This window comes from Lepidochelys kempii, chromosome 8 (genome assembly GCF_965140285.1).
Source record: "Lepidochelys kempii isolate rLepKem1 chromosome 8, rLepKem1.hap1, whole genome shotgun sequence".
Lineage (NCBI taxonomy): Eukaryota > Metazoa > Chordata > Testudines > Cheloniidae > Lepidochelys > Lepidochelys kempii.
Window position 1 is genome coordinate 57,620,922 of NC_136387.1, and position 21,849 is coordinate 57,642,770.

A 21,849-nucleotide genomic window follows, 5' to 3' on the forward strand; every position below is an offset into this window, starting at 1 on the left:
CCATTGGCAAGAGATGCTATACCATGCTGGAGACTGGCCACTAGCACCAGCTCCCACTTCCCAGTTGGGCTGGTCATAAGACATTACCAAGACATTACAGTTGGGGGATGTTACACTTGAGGTGTGCATTGCACGGGACTCAGACACACAGAGTGGCAACCATACCGCATGGGGAAAATGCACTGTGGGATGAAGGGAGAGAGGACTAGATTTATAGACTACACACTCATGGAGTCTATCCATAGTGCAAATTTACTGTGTGCCTAGCTGCTTTCAGGAGTTGAGCAGTATGCCAGGCTAAGCCTGAAGCAAGGGTGGTATTTTTCATGGGTTGACTGATTTGCCATATTCAGTGTGGACCTTTTTTAGTCTAGCTAACTGTGACTCTAACCAATTAGCTGCATGGTAGACAATATTGTGTGAATGGGGGCCTAGGGTTCCCATGTGCATGTGTGTGTGAGGGCAGGGTTGCTAGAGGTAGACTGATTGCTTCCAATAGTAACAGCAGGTGGGCAGCCTCAGAAAGGCAGAGACAGTTTAAACCATGTAGCTTGTAAATCAACAGAAACAGGCCCCCTGGAGTGGGCACTTCACCTAGCCCACTGCAGTCTCTGAAGGTAGGTTCTGCCAAAAAGGAGCTATCACTAAGGCAGCTGCACAGGAACAGATATCTGTCATCTTAGAATCTAAGTAGAATAGAACTGAATGTGGCCATGCACTTCTTTCAGTGGCAATGGAGGTAAAAGCCCTTTTATAAAGGGAGTGCAAATCTGTGGTATTGAAGAGTTTGTTCCTTCCAGTCATCTTTAAATGTGCAAATGATCTTCCCGTTCACAGACAAACAATTTGGCATGATTCTTTCAAGGCTTTTGACCACTAGATTTACAGAGCTACCATCACAAGTAATTCCTAAATAAGGGCTCTATTATGGAAACGAGCACTAATATGTTAAATCTAAGCTGTGCTATTTCATTCTGAAGGATGAGGACTGGATAGTGAAGACTTCTGAATAGTGGTCTGATGTATTAAGTATGAAATGCCCTGCTTCAGTATACTGGGTTTCCAAAGGACTGGCTTTTTAGTTTGAAATAAGTCATAAAATAATAACAGGGAAAATGGCCTGTGAGAATCTATTAGACTCTCAAGGGAAGTCCTATCTAAGTCATTTTAAAGCTCTTGAGGATAGAGAATGTGGGAAATTGTGTTTTGTAGGTGGATGGTGAAAATGATTTAATAGGATGTTTTCCATTTCTCATCTCTGATCGTATGGCCAATGTATTTTTGTGGCTGGGACTGCATTACAGAAAATGGTCTTATCTGAAAACAATATTACTAAAAAAAAGAGAGAGAGAATATCTCCCCTATCCCTGTGCTTGACATCCACACTCAGCTGTGCTGTTTGCTAACTGTATACTCATGTTGCTGATGAGAAGTTTTATATTGTGTATTTTAAAAGTTCTTGTGGCTGGATTCAAGTGCAGTTGGTAACACATGTCAAAAATCCACAAGGAAAATAAACATATGCCTGATACAGAAAATCAGAGTTGATATCAGCAAGTATGTGATTCAGAGGAAAATATGTTCTATCTACTGGTAAGTGAGGGAACCTGAGGCATCTAACACATAAATAGCAATGTTTATTTTCACTTCACACACTTGCTCTCATTCCAGACAGTGGGCCTTTTCCTATTATCGCTCAAATCAATGGGAATCATTACCATTTTTTAAATGGGGGAAGGCGGGGGTAAGATTGGGACCATTGTATTGCCAAACCCACCATGGAATGAACTTTAAGCAAAATATTTCCTTACAAAGGTGTGTGCCAGTAATAGATTCTAGATGCAATACTCCTAAACATCCCATGTAACAGGACTAGACTTTATTTAAAACATTGACCATAGTTATTTTAGTATTGTAAAAGCTGGTTAAAGGTGATCATACAGTGTTTCCCAAAATAAACTGATGTGAGCTTGTAGAAATCAGATCTCCTAATGGCATTTAAAGCAATTAAGATAAATGACATATTAATTCCAAAGAAAAGCTTGCATAAAAGTGAATCATGGCATAGAGAATAATTAAATTGTACTTTCAAAAGGTTAGTGCAGCAATTTACTTGTTTTAAAATTGTAATTTAGATAATTGTGCAAAATTCTGTGGTCTGACAAACCATCTATCCACAGCATGTGCCATGTTTTTTATATGAGGTATACTGTGTATGTACTATACAGCATAGAAGATATTAAATATTTTAATTGGCTGGGAATAAATAAATGAAAACAACATTCCCTCTCCCCTTATTCTGTCACCACATCTTCCCCTTCCTGTCCCTTTTTCCTGTGACTTGATCTCCTTATTCATTGCATGATGCTTGCGTTCTTTGGATCAATTGAACAGGAGACTGGGTTTATACCTTATTCTCCATGTTCCTTTCAATGACAACATATCAGCAGACATTAGACCAATAGTTCTCAACCTATTTCCACTGTGGGCTGCATATGCAGTTCTCTGTTTATGTGGGCCACATCCACATGGCCCTGAGGATGTCACATGGGCCACAGCTGTGTGCTGATTGGGCCCCAAGCGGCCCACTGTTAAGGACCACTGTATTTGACAAACAGCAGAAGCCTGTAGAAGGATGACTTCTGGGTATTATCAGTCCGTAGTTTTCTGAGTTCCGAGGGAGTCCTGCAGATGTAGCTGTCATGCTCAGCAGTCTTATTTCGTGCAATCACGAAGATGCAGCTTTTGCTTCAGAAAAAGGCTGATGACAACAAGAACTGTGACGTGGTGGCAGCTTCTGAAAGTTAAATTTGAGATGGACAGCATCTCTCTCCTACCCTCGTCCCTAGAAAAGTAACATGGTGGTTGGTGTGCATGAAGAATCTCTTAAAACGTTAAGTTTCATACTGTAGTGAAGATTAGACGGTGCTTGGTGAACTTCTACTACTATTGGAGATTAGCAAGCTTTAGTATGATAGGCCTAATAGTGTGGAGTTTGTTATTTTAAAGTCCCAGTGATCAAGCTCAGTAGCTATGAAATATCCCTTATAGTTTACAGGTCCAATTGAAAAAAAAAAAGTGCTTTTTAGAAGGCTGGTGCTTTATAGTCACTCATGACTAGAGCTGTGTGATATATATATACACAAATAGCTTATTCTTTGAAAAATGCAGTTTCAGTCAACCCCAAACTGCACAAATTTAACCCAGTAGTTTTTGGCTGAAGAAAAGTTTTTCAGGGTGAGCTTTGTGGTGTGGGTGTGTTCCTTCCTGTTCTTTAAGATCAATGATTAGGAGACTTGTCTGGGATGTGGGAGACCCTGGTTTGAATCCCCATTCTGAAGCAGAGGCTTAACTAAGCTCTCCCCTTATGGAGGTAAGTGCCTAAATGCCAGGCTATACTGAGTAGGCTACTCTTAATCTCTGCTGTTGAAGCTGTTTCACTTTGTAAAGCTATTTAAATATGCATTGGGCCAAACAGTGAGAGACTGATTCTATAGCCAGGTGATTAAGGCACTCATCTGGGAGGTAGGTGACATGGATTCAAATCCCTTCTCTGAATCCGGCAGAGACAAGATTTGAATCCACATCCCTGGGGAGTGCCTTAGTCACCAGGCTGTAGAGTCATGCTTTGTCTCTCTCTAGCTTAGTGATTAGGAGCACATCTGCAGAGGGGAGGTCTGAGCTCAAGTTTCTGTCACAGAATGGCGATTTTAATGTCTCTCTCTGAAATTCCAGGCAAGTAAGGTTTACTAGTCCAAAGATCAATTTTACAACTTGCCAACAAATTCTGAACATTTTGAGAACTAAATGGTTTTTCCTGATTTTTTTTTTTCAGCATGTCGCCTAAACTGAACTATCATAATTCATCCAGCTCTGCTCATGACCTTACTTTCAGCCATTTGGTTGCAGTCTCAGATATTCATCTTGGCTTCACTTATGAAGAATGGATTATGTGCATTAGCCACTACATGTTTCTTTTTATTTCTGTTGAGGGTCCTAAAAGAATGTGATCCTAAGAGGGTCAGTGCCTACCTACGAGTCTAATTGTCATAATATAAAAAAACCGAAAATAGTTATTTTGGACCTGATCCTGTGAGGTGTAGCCTATTTCTCTGGCACTATTGGTGCAAATCAACCCTAAAACTGTCATAATCCCAGTGCAGGGGGCACTTCTGGCAACACTGGGCTTGTGCAATGCCTCTTAGGGTATGTCTACACTATGAAATTAGGTCGAATTTATAGAAGGCAGTTTTGTAGAAAGCTTTTTTTATACAGTCGATTGTGTCGTTCCCCCCCCACAAATGCTCTAAGCGCATTTAGTCGGCGGAGTACATCCTCAGTACCGAGGCAACCATCGACTTCTGGAGTGTTGCACTGTGGGTAGCTAATCCACAGTCTCTGCCGCCCATTTGAATTCTGGGTAGAAATCCCAATGCTTGATGGGGCAAAAACATTGTCACGGGTGGTTCTGGGTACATATGGTCAGGCTCCCCCCTTCCCTTCTCCCTCCGTGAAAGCAATGGCAGACAATCGTTTTGCGCCTTTTTTCCTGGGTTACCCGTGCAGACGTCATACCACAGCAAGCATGGAGCCCGCTCAGCTCACCATCACCATATGTCTCCTGGGTGCTGGCAGACCCGGTACTGCATTGCTACACAGCAGCAGCTCATTGTCTTTTGGCAGCAGACGGGTGCAGTATGACTGGTAGCCGTCGTTGCCGTACTCCTGGGTGCTCTTTTAGCCGACCTCAGCTAGGTCAGTCAGGGGTGCCTGGGAAGACATGGGAGTGACTCAGCCAGGTTATTTCCCTTTTTAAGTTTCATCTACTGGAGATTCAGTCCTGCTGGCAGTCGTACTACACCGACTTCTGGTGAGTAGCCAGGAGACGACGATGGCCAGCAGTCATACTGCACCGTCTCCTGCCAGCAAGATGTATAAAGATAGATGAAGGTGATCAAAACAAGAAATAGACCAGATCTGTTTTGTATTCATTTGTACTCATTTTCTCCCCCCTCCCTCCCTCCGTGAAATCAACAGCCTGCTAAACCCAGGGTTCTGCGTTCTATCCTTGAGGGAGCCATTCTGTTTCTCCTTGATGCAAAGCAACCCACTTTGTTGATTTTAATTCCCTGTAAGCCATGTTGTCAGTCACCCCTGCCTTCGTCAGAGCAACAGCAGACAACCCTTTCGCGCCTTTTTTCAGCACAGACGCCATAGCACTGGAAACATGGAGCCCGCTCAGATCACCACGGCAATTATGAGCACTATAAACACTGCACGCATTATCCAGCAGGATATGCAGAACTATAATATGCAAGAAAAGTGAAACTAGGTGAGGAGGAGGCGACTGCAGCGTGGTGAAGAGAGTGATGAGGACATGGACATAGACTTCTCACAAAGTACGGGCCCCTGCAATGTGCGCATCCTGGTGTCAATTGGGCAGGTTCATGGCGTGGAACGCCGATTCTGGGCCCAGGAAACAAGTGCAGACTGGTGGGACCGCATAGTGTTGCAGGTCTGGGACGATTCCCAGTGGCTGTGAAACTTTTGCATGCATAAGGGCACTTTCATGGAACTTTGTGACTTGCTTTCCCCTGCCCTGAAGCGCAAGAATACCAAGATGAGAGCAGCCCTCACAGTTGAGAAGCGAGTGGCAATAGCCCTGTGGAAGCTTGCAACGCCAGACAGCTACCGGTTAGTCGGGAATCAATTTGGAGTGGGCAAATCTACTGTGGGGGCTGCTGTGATGCAAGTAGCCAATGCAATCACTGAGCTGCTGATATCGAGGGTAGTGACTCTGGGAAATGTGCAGGTCATAGAAGATGGCTTTGCTGCAATGGGATTCCCTAACTATGGTGCTGCAAGCACTGGTGGATCACAAGGGACGTTTCACCAACATCAATGAGGGATGGCCAGGAAAGGTACATGATGCTCGCATCTTCAGGAATTCTGGTCTGTTTCAACAGCTGCAGCAAGGGACTTACTTTCCAGACCAGAAAATAACCCTTGGGGATGTTGAAAAGCCTATAGTTATCCTGGGGGACCCAGCCTACCCCTTACTGCCATGGCTCATGAAGCCATACACAGGCAGCCTGCACAGTAGTCAGGAGCTGTTCAACTATAGGCCGAGCAAGTGCAGAATGGTGGTAAAATGTGCATTTGGGCGTTTAAAAGCACATTGGTGCAGTTTACTGAGTCGTTTAGACCTCAGCGAAACCAATATTCCCACTGTTATTACTGCTTGCTGTGCTCTCCACAATATCTGAGAGAGTAAGGGGGAAGATGTTTATGGTGGGGTGGGAGGTTGAGGCAAATTGCCTGGCTGCTGATTACGCGCAGCCAGACTCCAGGGCGGTTAGAGTACAGGAGGGCACGGTGCGCATCAGAGAAGCTTTGAAAACCAGTTTCAGTAATGGCCAGGCTACGGTGTGAAAATTCTGGTTTTCTCCTTGATGGAAACCCCGCCCCCCTTGGTTCACTCTACTTCCCTGTAAGCTAACCACCCTCCCCTCCCACCTTCGATCACCACTTGCAAGGCAATAGTCATTGTTGCTTCACATTCATGCATTCTTTATTAATTCATCACACAAATAGGGAGATAAATACCAAGGGAGCCCAGGAGGGGTGGTGGAGGAGGGAAGGACAAGGCCACGCAGCACTTTAAAACGTATTGAATGGTAGCCTTCTGTTGCTTGGGCAATCCTCTGGGGTGGAGTGGCTAGTGGCTGGAGGCCCCCCACCGCGTTCTTGGGCGTCTGGGTGAGGAGGCTATGGAACTTGGGGAGGAGGGCGGTTGGTTACACAGGGGCTGTAGCAGCGGTCTGTGGTCCTGCTGCCTTTCCTGCAGCTCAACCATACGCTGGAGCATATGAGTTTGATCCTCCAGCAGCCTGAGCATTGACTCCTGCCTTCTTTCAGTAAGCTGATGCCACCTACCATCTTCAACCCGCCACCTCTTCTCGCAGTCATATTGTGTTTTCCTGCACTCTGAGATTGTTTGCCTCCACATATTTTGCTGTGCTCTGTCAGTGTGGGACGACAGCATGAGGTCAGAGAACATTTCATCGTGAGTGCTTTTTTTTTTGCCTTCCAATCTTTGCTAGCCTCTGGGAAGGAGAAACATATGCAGCTGGTGTAGGGGGAAAAAGGGAGAGTGGTAGTTAAAAAGACACATTTTACAGAACAATGGGTACGCTCTTTCACAGTAAACCTTGCTGTTAACATTACATAGCAAATGTGCTTTCATTACAAGGTTGCATTTTGCCTTTTATTGAGGGTAAGCCGGTTTGGTGTGAGAGATCACTCATGCAGGGCCGGGCAACAGAATTCGGCTTGCAGGCAGCCATGGTAAGCCACAGTCTTTTGGCTTCTTTAACCTTCATAACATGTGGGAATGGTTTCAAACAGCAGCGCCCTCATTTCCCATATGAAGTAGCTGTTGAATTGGCCATTTAAAATGGGTTGGCAATTTAAAAGGTGGGGCTGCGGTTTCCGGGTTAACGTACAGCAGAAACCCAGCTAACCTCCCTGCCCCCGACACACACACCCAATTCTCTGGGATGATGGCTTCACCCCTCCCACCACCAAATGGCTAACAGCGGGGAAGATTTCTGTTCAGCCACAGGCAAACAGCCCAGCAGGAACAGACACCTCTGAATGTCCACTTACTAAAACCCCCCTATTTCAACCAGGTGACCATGAATGATATCACTCTCCTGAGGGTAACACAGAAAGATAAAGAATGGATGTTGTTTGAATGCCAGCAAACACCGGCATTGTTTGAATGCTAGCAATTCAGCAGAACAAAGCTTTGTCCCTGGAGGATTTCTGCTCCATCCCTAGACACGTTAACAGACTTTTCCAGTAGCTGTACTGGCCACGAATGCCAGGGCAAATTAATTATTAAACACGCTTGCTTTTAAACCATGTATAATATTTACAAAGATACACTCACCAGAGGTCCCTTCTCCACCTTCAGGGTCCGGGAGCCCGCCTTGGGTGGGTTCGGGGGGTACTGGCTCCAGGTCCAAGGTGATAAACAGATCCTGGCTGTTGGGGAAACCGGTTTCTCCGCTTCCTTGCTGTGCGCTACCTACAACCTCCTCCTCATCATCATCTTCCTCGCCCCCAAAACCCACTTCCATGTTGCCTCCCACTCCTTGGATGGAGTCAAAGCATGGGGTTGGGGTAGTGGTGGCTGCACCCTCTAGAATGGCATGCAGTTCATCATAGAAGCAGCATGTCTGGGGCTCTGAACCGGAGCGGCTGTTTGCCTCTCTGTTTTTTTGGTAGGCTTGCCTGAGCTCCTTAATTTTCACGTGGCACTGCTGCGGGTCCCTGTTATAGCCTCTGTCCTTCATGCCATTGGAGATTTTTTCAAATATTTTGGCATTTTGTCTTTTCAAATGGAGTTCTGACAGCACGGATTTGTCTCCCCATAAGCGATCAGATCCCGTACCTCCCGTTCGGTCCATGCTGGAGCTCTTCGGCGATTCTGGGACTGCATGGTTTCCTGTGCTGATGGGCTCTGCATGGTGACCTGTGCAGGTGAGCTCACCACGCTGGCCAAACAGGAAATGAGATTCAAAAGTTTGTGGGCCTTTTCCTGTGTACCTGGCCAGTGCATCTGAGTTGAGTGCTCTTCAGCAGTCACAACTGAGCACTCTGGGATAGCTCCTGGAGGCCAATACCGTTGAATTGTGTCTACAGTACCCCAAATTTGACCCAGCAAGGCCAAATTCAGTGCTAATCCCCGCATCGGAGGTGGAGTAAATAAATCAATTTTAAGAGCCCTTTAATTTAAAAAAAAAAAGGCCTTCGTTGTGTGGACGTGTGCAGGGTTAAACCGAGGTAATGCTGCTAAATTCGACCTAAACTCCTAGCGTAGACCAGGCCTTACACTGTTCTCCTGCTGGCAGCTGGTATAGGAACCATGGCTAGTGAAAAGGGGTGTGACCAAGTCCTTCCTGGGCCCTGTGATCTGCAGCTGCTGTACTGGCCCTCTGGGGCTCTTTGCAGATGGCAAAAGTCAAAGTGGCTCTCAAGCATCTCTAATTTACATGAGGGAACTGGCCAAGCGCGTAGCTTGCCAGGATATAGGGTGTGGATTGGTGGCTTAAAGCTATCTTTGCACACCTCATCCTCTGCATTGTGATCTCCTGCCACAGTGGACAGGGCAGAGGCTCTTCTGTGCCCAAGAGATCTCTAAGTTGCTCTTACCTGTGCTTGGGGACTAGCTCAACACACAGCAGCCACAGGATCAGGGAATCCCCAGGAATGTTGTAGAGTCATGTCCTCAGCTGCATTTGAGAGGAGGGAGCTCAAAATCTCCTGAGTCCTCCATCCTTCAAACACAAGGACTTCTCCTCCCCACCCCAAAAATGTTGAATGTGATGCATTGTTGGACCTAGTTAATTAGAAGGCAGGAGCTAATTCTCATCTTGTTGCATAGGTTTTATACTGGTGTAACTGCAGTGATTTCAATTTACTCCACTGTAAGTGAATTCAGAATCTGGCTGAGAGACACAAATAAAAGCAAAGTTCAAATCCTTCAGTGAAAGTAAAACTTTTAAAAATGGATGAGCAAAGAAGAGGGAAAGTTTCAAAATCCCTATGTGACTCTCTCTCTTGAAAAGTTTTTGTCTTATAACTTTTTCAGGCCAATAAGAATAGCAGTAAAGCTTTAATTTGAAGTGACCAGCATTGTGATATTTACCCTTTAAAAAAATCTCTTGTAAATATCAAACAGTTTCTAAAATTAGCGCGCACATTCATTTCAGCATCTTCCTATGCAGTTGATATCACCCAGCAGGAGGTATTAAGCTATTTCAATATAATTTACAAGTTTTTATAAACTTGTAAAAATATGGATTACAATGCTTCCTTTCAGCATAATGATTTTATAGAAGATTTTAATTGGCTCTCAAGATACCTCCGTGACATCCATGGCCTTTCAGTTGTTCATGCAAACATGATCTGTGCATTTCTTTAGAGCCTTATTCAAATTAAGCAAAGTGAAATTTCAGCAATTCATCTCACTTCTGAAATTCACTGTTTAATGTCTAGTGGGATGGAATACTTAATGTCTTAATGGTGTGAGAAGTATTTGGATAAATTATGCATGAATTAAATCTTGCTGGGAAATAGCAAAAATGCAATTCAAGTCTTTGGGAAGAAAATATGAATATTTCTGTGGATTAACTGTAAAGAGTTTGCTTGCTTTTTAAAGGATTTATAAGTTAGATTTTGAATAGGGATCCCAATTTTCTGCACATACTAGGGGTTGGAGGTAAGTTAATAGAAACAGTGTTAAGGTAAATGTTCTCCGCTAAAAAGGTAAAACTTTTAGATATGTCTTTCAAAGACAGTTCTGCATCCTGGGGTGCCCGGAATTTAGATTGCCAGTCCCAATAGTGATCATAATACACTACTGTAATGGCGACTGTATATGTGCACAACTGTCCTCTGCTGCATGGCTGAAGAACTACTACACTATGTCCTAGGCCCTATAGTGGTGAACTGGTGTGTGTGTGTGTGTGTGTGTGCGCACGCATGCACACCATAGTCTTCTAACAGATGCAATCACAAGTGCCCAACCATGTGTCATAGGAATTAGTAGAGATTCTTCTTTAGCACAAGTGATACTAGCCAGGAGGATTCGAATAGTGGCCTAATCTTTGTGGTCCTGTGCCCTCTCTCACCACCTGCTTAGCCCTACCACAAGTCCTGGAGGAGCTCACAGGGGTGAATTATGGAGATCCCAGAGCCAGGGTGAACCTTTCCCAAACAAGCCAGCATTTGCTAAGACAAGGTTTCAGAGGGTAGGTCAGGGCTTTTTAATCTTTTTAAGCCAAAAAGAGTCTGCACAGGCCCCTGACATCATCATTCCCTGAAACCTGGACTCTGGACTGCTCCTTATCCCCCCTTATTCCCCCCTACTCCCCATGTGCTGAATTGCCATTACTTGTTGGTCCCCTGCATCCCAGCCTTTAGCCGCCCTCCTCCTCCTCCCCCTGCACTCATTTCCCCTTTCCTGTCCCCATACTCTCTTCTCTTCCCCCCATTCCACCCAAAACTGTTCCCAGGAAAAATATACACATGATACTGAGCTTTTGTAATATAAGTAAAATAAACCTGTGAACAAATCAGTACCAAAAAATGGACATGGATCAAACAGGGCATGTGCCAATTGGTATCATGGCCTTTTTGCTTGAATACTGTAGCCCTTTACACCGTCCTTCGTCTGCTTTTCTTTCTGTCTCTTTTTAAATTCTAAAATGTTTCACACAGGCTTGGTTTCCCTTTATGTATGTACAGTACCTCATCCAATGGGGTTCCAATCCTGATTAGGCCTTGGGTAGGAGTAATAATAATAAAGTCAGCAAAGTTGAACTGGAAATAAGATGCTAAACTAGGAGGGTAATTTAATGATTGGAACTACTTACCAAGAAAGTGGTACATTCTCTATCAAACAGAGTTTCTAAAGCACAATTGGATGTCTTTATAAAAGATCTAGTTCAACCAAGTTACTGGGTGTTAGGAATAACTGGCTGCTTTCTCCCAAGTCAGCTGAGGTTCTCTGGCCTGTATTGTGCAGCCGATCAGACTAGATCACAACAGTCCCTTCTGGCCTTAAAAATCTATGGGAGATTCTCATTTATACTCAGGCCCTTTTGTACTGCACTGACAGTGTGCAGAGCCTAAAAGTGTATGCAACTGTCACTTTTGCCCACTTTATGGCCCACATTGCCGGAGTGGTGTAGAATGAGACTCAGGCCCTGTGAATCTAACTATGAAAAATAACAGCTCTTACACTCGCATTTTCAAAGAAGGCCTAGGGGAATTAAGCGTCCAACTCTTGTTAAAAGTCAACTGAGAAATGTGTATCTGACTCTCTGTGGTCCCTTTTAAAAAAGATTCCCTTACGTTTTTATGCAGTCATAAATCTGTGAGTACCTAGGAGTTCAGTTCTGTGCTGGGACTGAACCCAAATCCTCCCTTTCCAGTCACTGCAGGCACTATCCTTTACCTATCTTCTAATGTAATGAAAAACACTTCCCTCTCTAGCTGGTGGAGCCAAGCTAGTACAGACCTGTATATTGCACAGCTATCGTTCAGTGGCCCCTTTGCTTTCTAAGTTTAATTGCTTTCTCCAGATGTAATTTTCTTTTGTTTTTTGTTTAGATTTCAGAACAACTCCACTGCCCACTTTCTCCCAAGTCAGAAATAGAAAACTAAAGTGCTCAGCATAAACCAGGCTCCAGGTGCCATTAGTAGTTGCGTCAATTGCATCTGTTGATGTTTAATGCTAAGGTCTTGATGCCAAACAAACAATTAATAGACACAATTAAATCAGACAACTACAATCAACAAAGGAGGCAAGTTGATTAATAGCTGTAAGCAATATAGGCACTTTGAAGAGATGGCATATAATATTTATGGTTTAGCTTCTTGCTGTAATTTCAGTAACTGATGGTTGGGAAAGAGAACCAGGTTACACAGCATATATTATAAATTAATGATTGATTTTATCTGGCAGACACACATCTGAAAAGATTATTATCTAGGCCTGTAAAGAGATGGATAAAATAATGGTACAATTAAATTTTGATGGAATAAAGCATGTCCTCCTTGTCTTCCTGTTTGTTTTATTTTATTGGCTGGAGGGTGGATGCAATTAATTGCCTCTGTGTCTTTAATTCAGTCTGCAGGTGCTTTCTGTGACACACATCAAATTTTATGGGCCTTATCCTGCTGTCATTCACATGACATAATTCATTTTTGCCACCCAATGTATGTGACTGAGAAGGTTTGGCAGTCTAGGTGAGTAAAGGAAAAAGACAACGTATTTCACAGACAGCACATTTAGATTCAGGATTAACAGTCACTTTAATTACAATCATTCTAAAACATGTAATGGGATTATAATCTAATATCTTTTAGGGCCCTTTAAGAGAGTTGGGGTTAGCCCCATCTCTGATTAGCTGTCTCCCTGGTGAAGTGTTTGAGGCCAGGGATCGGGTGGTAGGACCACATGATCTGCAGCCTTAAATAGCAGGGCAACAGTCCTATCAGTTGAGAAGGATACTTACAAGTGGCTAGTCACTTGCTGGGGGTAGGGCTAGGGGTAGGGAAAGGGAAGGACTTGGCTCATCTGTTGAATGGTTTTGTTTTAGAGAAATAAATTCAACATGGAAGAAAAGGGAGTGAAATCTTGGTGCTGCTGGGAATGTTACATGATGCATTGGCTGGTGAGTTGGCCTAAAGACACAGTTATTCTCTCATATGTTGTGTTGTTTTTAGTAAACCTGTAGGTATTCAATGGTAAATTGACAGCATTGCATAAGAAGTTGGTTGACTGGCTGCTGTCCATTTCATTCTTAGATTTCAAAGTTAAGAGGTTTAGTTCTTCAATGCTACACTGTAGGAGCCACTTTCTTCCCGATTCCAGCTGGTTATCAGGGGAGGATCTGAAAAGTGGCAGTCAACTATTAATCTTCTAATCCACTAGATTATGTTAGTACCTACACTAAATAAAACAACTACATAACATAATATTTAACGTAGAACGATGATGATTTTATGGAATATAAAAATGGAAAATTTGGGGCCCAATCCGGCATGCTTTTTATACAAAACTCCCATTAACATCAAATCTATTGATTATTTGTGTTTGCCCCCAGAATTCCAAGTTCAGCCTTAACAATGTGGTGCAAAGTAGCATTATAAACTGTCACCTTTCAAGAGATCTCTCTCTATATATGTCTTAATGAACAAATTTGACCTTCTTTGGAAGACCTTTATATTACAAACTTGAGCAACCAAATACTGTTCCAAACTTGTAAAGAACACTATACCTTTTCTATAATCTCATAAACAGGGGTTTACAAATGTTTATAGGCTTTATTATTGTCCTTTTGACTTGAGGCTTTTACTTTTCCAAACATGAATCAATCCCAGGATTATTAAAGTGCAGTTTTCTTTTGTAAATATCGTCAACTATATTTGTTTAAGAGACCGTATAGCATAAATTAAAAAAAAAAATACTCAGAGTATAGTTCCAAGATGGATGAATAAAACATCTTTTCAGATTTTGAAAAGATAAATTGCTGAAGGAGCTTTCTATATTGTTCAAAACTGCTCCATTTATTATCCATTTTCTCCCCAGAATATGAACAATTGCTTGGTTAAAAAGTCCATGCAACCTTCTGGCTTTAAATATACTCTTCAGTTTTATTTTTAAAGATATATATTTACTTTTGTATGTCAATTAAGTGTCTGTTCCATTTAGCTCTGTGTAAAAGGGAGTTTGAATTCTGCTGGTGATCAGGGTAAATTACTTTTTTAAAAATGATTGTTCTGTGTGGCAGGGATGCTAATTGTCACAGGCATCCCTCTTTACTGAATAAATCAAAAAAATATAAATACAAAGGTTTCTGAAAAATAACCTAAAGTTATTAAACATCCCTAGAGGGAAAGGAAGAGACTATTCTGTTGTAATGAGTCTCTTGCTTTCTTTTGAATGCTGTTATATCTTTCAGTGCTAAGTCTTTTTTCTTTTGTACCTCTTCAGGATTAATTTTAACCTTCATTCTTTGCATTATGGACCTAATCAAGTCCTCTTTGGGATGGAAGAAGTTTGCTTTGGTTTCTCCATTACAAAAGGACAGCAGCTGGTGATGGGGTAAGAGCAAATAAGAACCAACTCAAACTCAATGTACTGAAATGAAACAAGCTTTTCTTGGACAATCAGACTGTGCAGGGACTTCAGGATCTTCCTACTGATTGCACGATCTATCTGTCATATAGAATAAAATAGCTGTTTAAATATATCCATGCTAGTAAGGATCATTTTTCACTGTCAAGCGCGATTTGACCACCTAAACAAAGTTCCTAGTTAAAAGAAGAGGAATATCTGAGGAATACCTGCTTCAGGCATGGCAAAAGGTCCCTCCTTATTATGGACACCCTTACTTACAGTGAGGAGTACCTTATTCAACAAGTTTCACTGAAATCAAGGTCAATAAGGGTGTCAGGATTGGGCTCCATGCCTTTGATTATGCTGCTTTGTTGCTGAAGGGTGGAAATTTTGGGCTTCAGTGTTGGCAGGTGAATGCTTAATAGCTGCACATAACCATCCTGCTCGAAAAGCTATTGGTTGCAATGAATATCAGTTAGTCTGAGAGATCAAGTTCTGAAATACAGTAACTATTGTGCTTGACATATTAGCTTTCTGAGAGACACTAATCATGGTGCTTGCTGAGCAAAATCATCTGGGTTAATAATGGCTCCTGATTTACTAGTTTGTTAATAGTCTGACATTGCAACAGATATGTTTGGCCTTGAAATTGTTCAGACTTTTTGAACCTTTGGCATTGTAGCTGTAACAGTAAATCTACAGCTACATGAGCACCTGAAATGAACAGAAGAATACAAATAGTGTTTAAACAAGATAGGATTGAAAGGCATGATATGTGGTGGTAGGCGACAAATCTTGTTTTCCTTTATTTGATCATGTTTGATGTTTGCAGCTAGAAAGTGTGTGAGATCACATTTCTAATACAGACTAAGACTACTTTTTACTCTGTCTTATTTGCTTCTTTTAATTTTTTGTGTTCCTAACCCTGCAGATACAGGAGGAAAAACCAGCAACTGTGAAATACAAAATCTCTTTAAGCTTGCTAAGCTCTTGAGTTTCTTGTAGTCCCTGGCACACATTGCATCCATTCCTTTTTAGCTATACTCACATTAAAACATTTTCCTCCATAATCCCCATCTCCTCAATAGTGGCAGTATTTTTATCAATAGTGTCTCCTTAGGTAATTTTCTGTTTTTGTTTTTTATTATTATTATTCTTGCCTGCATCACTACCTCTGCTTCCACTGAGGACTGGTCTATACTAGAAAAGTATGTTGTTTTAACTATGTTGGTCAGATGTGGTGTTCCACTGACCTAAATCCCTGTGTACAGAAAGACGAATCCTTCCATCCAGCTAGCGTCTCTTGCGGAGGTGGATTACTTATGCCGCTGATGGGAGCACCCCTTCTGTCAGTGTCGGTAGTGAGGCGCTGCAGCAGTGCAACTGTGCTGCTGTAGCATTTTAGGTGTAGACAATCCCAGTGTAAACTTACTTTTGAAGCACAGTTCTGCTTTAGAAACTGGTTCTGTCAAAATGGCATCATGGTGGTGCAGGTCGACTCCAGCACCTGTGACATTCAACAAATCTCTTAGGGCTTGAATAAGTGGGGAAAATTAGTGGCCTAGCTAACAGGATAGCTCTACCAGTAAAACTCCCGGTTGTGAATGCTCTAACCTGCAATAAGAGTACTCTTTTCCAGTTCACCTGATGCTGCTTTGAACAGGATTGCAGCTAAACTGGGGAGGGGAAGAGTCCTCTTATTCCAGGATAAATATGTTCATGTGCAGAGTTTTACTGGATAACTATGCAGGTAAGTATTCCTATGTAGACGAGCCTTAATCTCTGTGTATCAAAGTTCCCCTTTTGTAAATAGGTGATAATACCGCTACTTTAAAAAAGGGTATTGAGAATAAAGCCAAGATTTTTGTGATTTTTTTGTAGCTCAGATACTACAGTAATGACCAGGGAATGCGTGTGTGCACACGCTCTATAGAAATACATAAAATGGATAGGAATTTAAGCTAGTCAGAAAAAGCATTTTTCCTGAATTTCTGAAGGACAAAAGAGTCACGTTAATTCTTCAACGAAAAGCTGAAAATGGAAGAAGTTTTTGGTTTTTCATTGAAATTACAAAATAAAAAAAAATTGCATAAAAACTTTCATTTTGTAAACAGGCAATTTGCCCATTGAGTCTCTCAAATGAAAAATGCTGACCAGCTCTAGTAGACGTGCACACATTTTCTGTCCAGCCACTTTTCAGTTATTCTCCCTCTTTACCAGTGGAGTAAGATACAGAGAGGGTGATGTATTCAATCAATTCCATTTTTGTTTTGGCTAACTACAGGAGACAACTGTGTAGTCGTGTGCATGGAAACATGGAGAAAAGGAGAAGGGGAAATTTGGGGTTAGTGTACACAGGCAGATGTGGAAGGGAGGGAAGTAGGCTAAATGCTCAACTTGCTTCAAAGTGTCCGATGTTGCATAATACCTGTAAATCCAGAATGTTCTGCTGCTTTGTGCTGCTCCAGAGTGGCATACAGCACCTAAATTGTACTGGTGAGTCTGGCCCCCAAAGCTAAAATGTTTAAAAAACCCTCAATAAACAAACAAAAAAAGAATTAAAGCTTGTAAAGCATATTTTCAAATTAGAAATATTACATGGCAATAATTACTTTTGAGTTACTTTAGTATTCATGTTTGTGTTTTTCTTTAAAAAAAAAAAAAAAACAAGGAAATTCCTAGACACTAATGTTAAGATGCAGTTAAGGTTTAGTACATTTTAGTAATTTAATTTAATTTAAAAAAAACAAACACAAATTCACAGTATCTCTGTTTACTCCAAAACCCTGTTTCAGGCACCCCACAGGGGAAAATTGTGTGTATGGGAGGCAAGTTTATTTAATCTGGGACCACAAGCACCAATATCCATCCAATAACCATTGTATGGTCATTGCACAGCACCACTGCACAGTAAAGTTAAGGTTGAGTACCTTAAATGTGGATTTCCGTATTTTAACTGCTTGGATTTTATTTTAAATGTTTAATCTACCTGACTTTCTCGGTTGAGAATGTTTGTTTATTTTAGAATAACTGCCTCATCCCTGTCATGTATTTTACTCTAAATGAAATATGTGTGCTCAAGCTTAAATCCGCTCTACCATGGCTTTTGTCTGGCAAGATGTGCATTTTGAAAAGGCAGGATTTCCCTGAAAGTATAGACCAAGGCACTTCAGTACAACTGTGTTCAGAGGCGTTTACGAAGTGTCCTGGTAATTTGTAGAATAAATATAAATTGTTTCAAAAACATCTTTAGAGTGTGTCTGCAGAACAATTAAGCACCCATGGCTGGCCCAGGTCAGCTGAATTGGGCTTCCAGGGCTCTAATGTTACAGTGCACTTTTTCGGGCTCAGATTGGAGCTCTGGCTCTGTAACAACCACCCTCCCCTATCTCTTGGGTGACCAGACAGCAAGCGTCAAAAATCAGGACGGTGGTGGGAGGTAATAGGCACCTGTATAAGATTAAAGCCCCAAATATCGGGACTGTCCCTATAAAATCGGGACATCTGGTCATCTTACCCGCCTCCCTGGGTCCCAGAGCCCAGGCTCCAACCTGAGACTGAACTTGTGTGCTGCAATTTTACAGGGCCTCAGCCTGAGCCCCAAGAGACTGAAGCCAGCTGTGGGTGTTTAATTGCTGTTTAGACATACTGTCATAAATATAAAGGGAACGGTAAGCACCTTTCTGTACACAGTGCTATAAAATCCCTCCTGGTCAGAGGCAACATCATGTTACCTGTAAAGGGTTAAGAAGCTCAGCTAACCTGGCTGGCACCTGACCCAAAGGACCAATAAGGGGACAAGATACTTTCAAATCTTGGGGGCGGGGGGAAGTTTTTGTTTGTGCTCTTTGTTTACAGGGTTGTTCTCTCTTGGGACTGAGAGAGGCCAGACGGAAATCCATCTTCTCCAACCCATCCTAATCCAAGTCTCCAATATTGCAACCAGTATAGGTAAGACAGGCAAGGCGGATTAATTTCTTTTGTTTTATGTGAATTTTCCCCGTGTTAAGAGGGAGGTTTATTCCTGTTTTCTGTAACTTTACGGTTTTGCCCAGAGGGGGATCCTCTGTGTTTTTGAATCAGAATACCCTGTAAAGTATTTTCCATCCTGATTTTACAGAGATGATTTTTACCTTTCTTTTTTTTTAATAAAATCCTTTTTTTAAGAACCTGACTGATTTTTCCATTGTTCCAAGATCCAGGGGTTTGGGTCTTAGATGATTTTGTAACCAATTGGTTAGGATATTATTCTCAAGCCTCCCCAGGAAAGGGTGTGTGTAGGGCTTGTGGGAATATTTTGGGGGAAGATGTCTCCAAGTGTTCTCTTTCCCTGTTCTTTGTTTAAAACGCTTGGTGGTGGCAGCATATTGTTCAAGGACAAGGCAAAGTTTGTACCTTGGGGAAGTTTTTAACCTAAGCTGGTAAGAATAAGCTTAGAATGCATTTTGCTTTTATTTCATTTGACCAAATCCGACTTAACCTTACAAACTTAGATGCTTCTTACCACAGGCTGGCTGGTTGCCCTTCAGGCAGGCTCTCCCCTTTGATCAGCGCTTTAGTTGCTTGGTGGGGATATCTGTAGATGGAGGCGGAAGAGAGAGGAAGAGCATGGCAAATGTCTCTCCCTTTCTTCCCTTTTGGCTTTGTCCCCCCACCTCCTTCAGAGTCAGGTGAGCATTACCCCATTGCAGTCCCAAACTGACCAAAGGAAGGGGGGTGACTCACTCGAGAGCCCAACAGACCTGTTGTTGTTGCCTAGCCCAGTGTCCTTTGTTCCTGGGAGGCTGGGCTGGGTTTGTCCCATACATGCCCTGATGAGGTATGAACTGCCCCTCTGCTTCTGGAGAGTTTTTGCCTGGGCTTGCTTTAAGCCATGAGGACACATTTTCAGCCTCATAACTATACACATGAAATTACAACCTATAACATTACCATAACAACTATGCTCTGTACACCATGAGCCTTCTGAAGACACCCGACATGACAAACTTTGCATTAGATACTACACGATTATATTACAAGGATCAACATGGGGCTGTAAGGTGTTCCCACAAGGTACAGAATGTGTCACACACTTTACAAAACTTTAGCCTAGAGGTCTTTAACTCCACTGACTTTAGTGGAGTCACTTGTGACTTACACTGGTGTGAGAGGAGAGTCAAGCCCCATTAATTACGATTACAAAGAATAAAACTTACCAAATGGAAGATGACAAATTTTAGAAAGTGTCTTTTTAAAAAGTTTTTAAAAGGCGATTTATAAAACAAGAGTATGTATTGGTATAGCTTATTTATTATAGAATGGCATAACTCTTGGAGGTTCAATATCATTTAGAACATCAGTAAGATTCCATTTTAGAACCTGCCTGCTGCCTTTTTATGTTCTACAGCTCACATATGTCAAATACACCTCCTGAAGAGTCCTGTGTGTTGAACTTCCCATCTGAAAACAAGTAACACTTGAAAGAGCTTCTGAGGATGGCAAATCTTTTAAGCTAGCCAATGGGGAATAGCAAACACTTATCTACTATTCCAAAGCTAACAGATCACTGTGTTTGGTACAAGTACTGACACTGTTATACATGTATTGGATGTTAATGGCATATGCTAACTGGTGCTATTATACTGTATACAGAAAATTAACTTAGAAAGAAAAATGCTATTTTGCTTTACATCTTACACTTATTGTAGCTGTCTCATGGCCAATACTAATGTCCACGACTTCAGCTGAACATATTATACAGTTGTACACATTTGAATGTTCGAGGGCTTCAACTTGCATAGCATAGATGAAGTGTTGTATGTAAAAGAAAAATTAAAAGTGGTGAACAAGACAGGGAGTTGAGGACACTTGACCCTGCACTAATAAGAGCACTGTTATAGATTCTCAGCCACTATCTAGTAACATGATTAAAGCCTCTGAGGGTAATGCCTAGCTAAGTGCCTCATTAGTATGATGAGGTTTGTTATGTCTCCCTAAACATCTTCATAACCATACAGTACCACACTTCACTTCAAAGAATGGATGCATTGATCTCTCAAACTTCCCTTATCTCAAAAGGCCTCCTTTATTTTGGACCCAACCTTGCCTCCATTGCACAAAGGTTTTCTGGTCTTTTAGTATTGAAAACTATTGATACGACAGTCTGAATCATAAACCAGAGGTCATAGTTCTGATAGCATGAACCTATTCTAACTTCACAGCATCTTAAGATTCTTCGCTATCGTGCCATAAGTTCTTCAAATTGATCTGTCCCATATTGTCTCAAGTCTGTGTCTTGGCACATCTTAGTAATATTGCAAACCAGATTCAGGAAAACAAATTAACACAGGGCTTCTTCGCCACTCTGCATCTTCCTTTTTCTAAGAATTTGCAGTAGAGAACGTACAGAATATCCTACCATGTCCTGAATCCTGAAACATTCCTGCTTCTAAGGGACAACATGCAAAGGTTAAAGATGTTTTTAACTCTTAACGCACATGTTCAATGGCTTTCAGTTATTTTGTACACTGATTAAGGACAAACTTATCTGCAGTAAGTATCATTTAAAAATTTCATGGTGCAAATGTCTAATACTATACTTTGCCAAGATGCAGCTATGTAGAACATGGTTTAAGTTTCACTACAATTAAACAAACATTCAGCCTGATGTGTTCTGGGGCATATTGGAGATGGTACTTTTTTCATAGCAAGAACATCAAAAATGACATTTTTCTTCCTGGTAGAGCAACATGTTGAAATCATCCTAACAATAAGGAAATGTCAATTTAAGTCTGTAAGAAATGCTATATACCATGTAAATCACTTCTTGGAGAAGATCCAAACAGACATGTCACCTGAAGATCAAAGCACTTAGGTGGGTGGAGCTAGCTGGCTTTGCAGTCAGATGTCTCAAAAGAGCTGCTGGCCCTGAGGACAGATTCAGCTAAAACTTTACATGGATTTTACAATTATTAGCTAGCAGAACTCTAAACAATATACAACATACATAGAAGACAAAATGCTGGCTTTCTTTGCTCTGCAGGCTCCTCATTCATGCAGGATTTTTGAAAGATGTAGTTTTACTAATTTATCACGTCATTACTGGAGTCACTGATCAGGTTTGCTTTGTCTTGGTGAGTCCTGCTTCTCATTGTGTGCTACCAAATCTA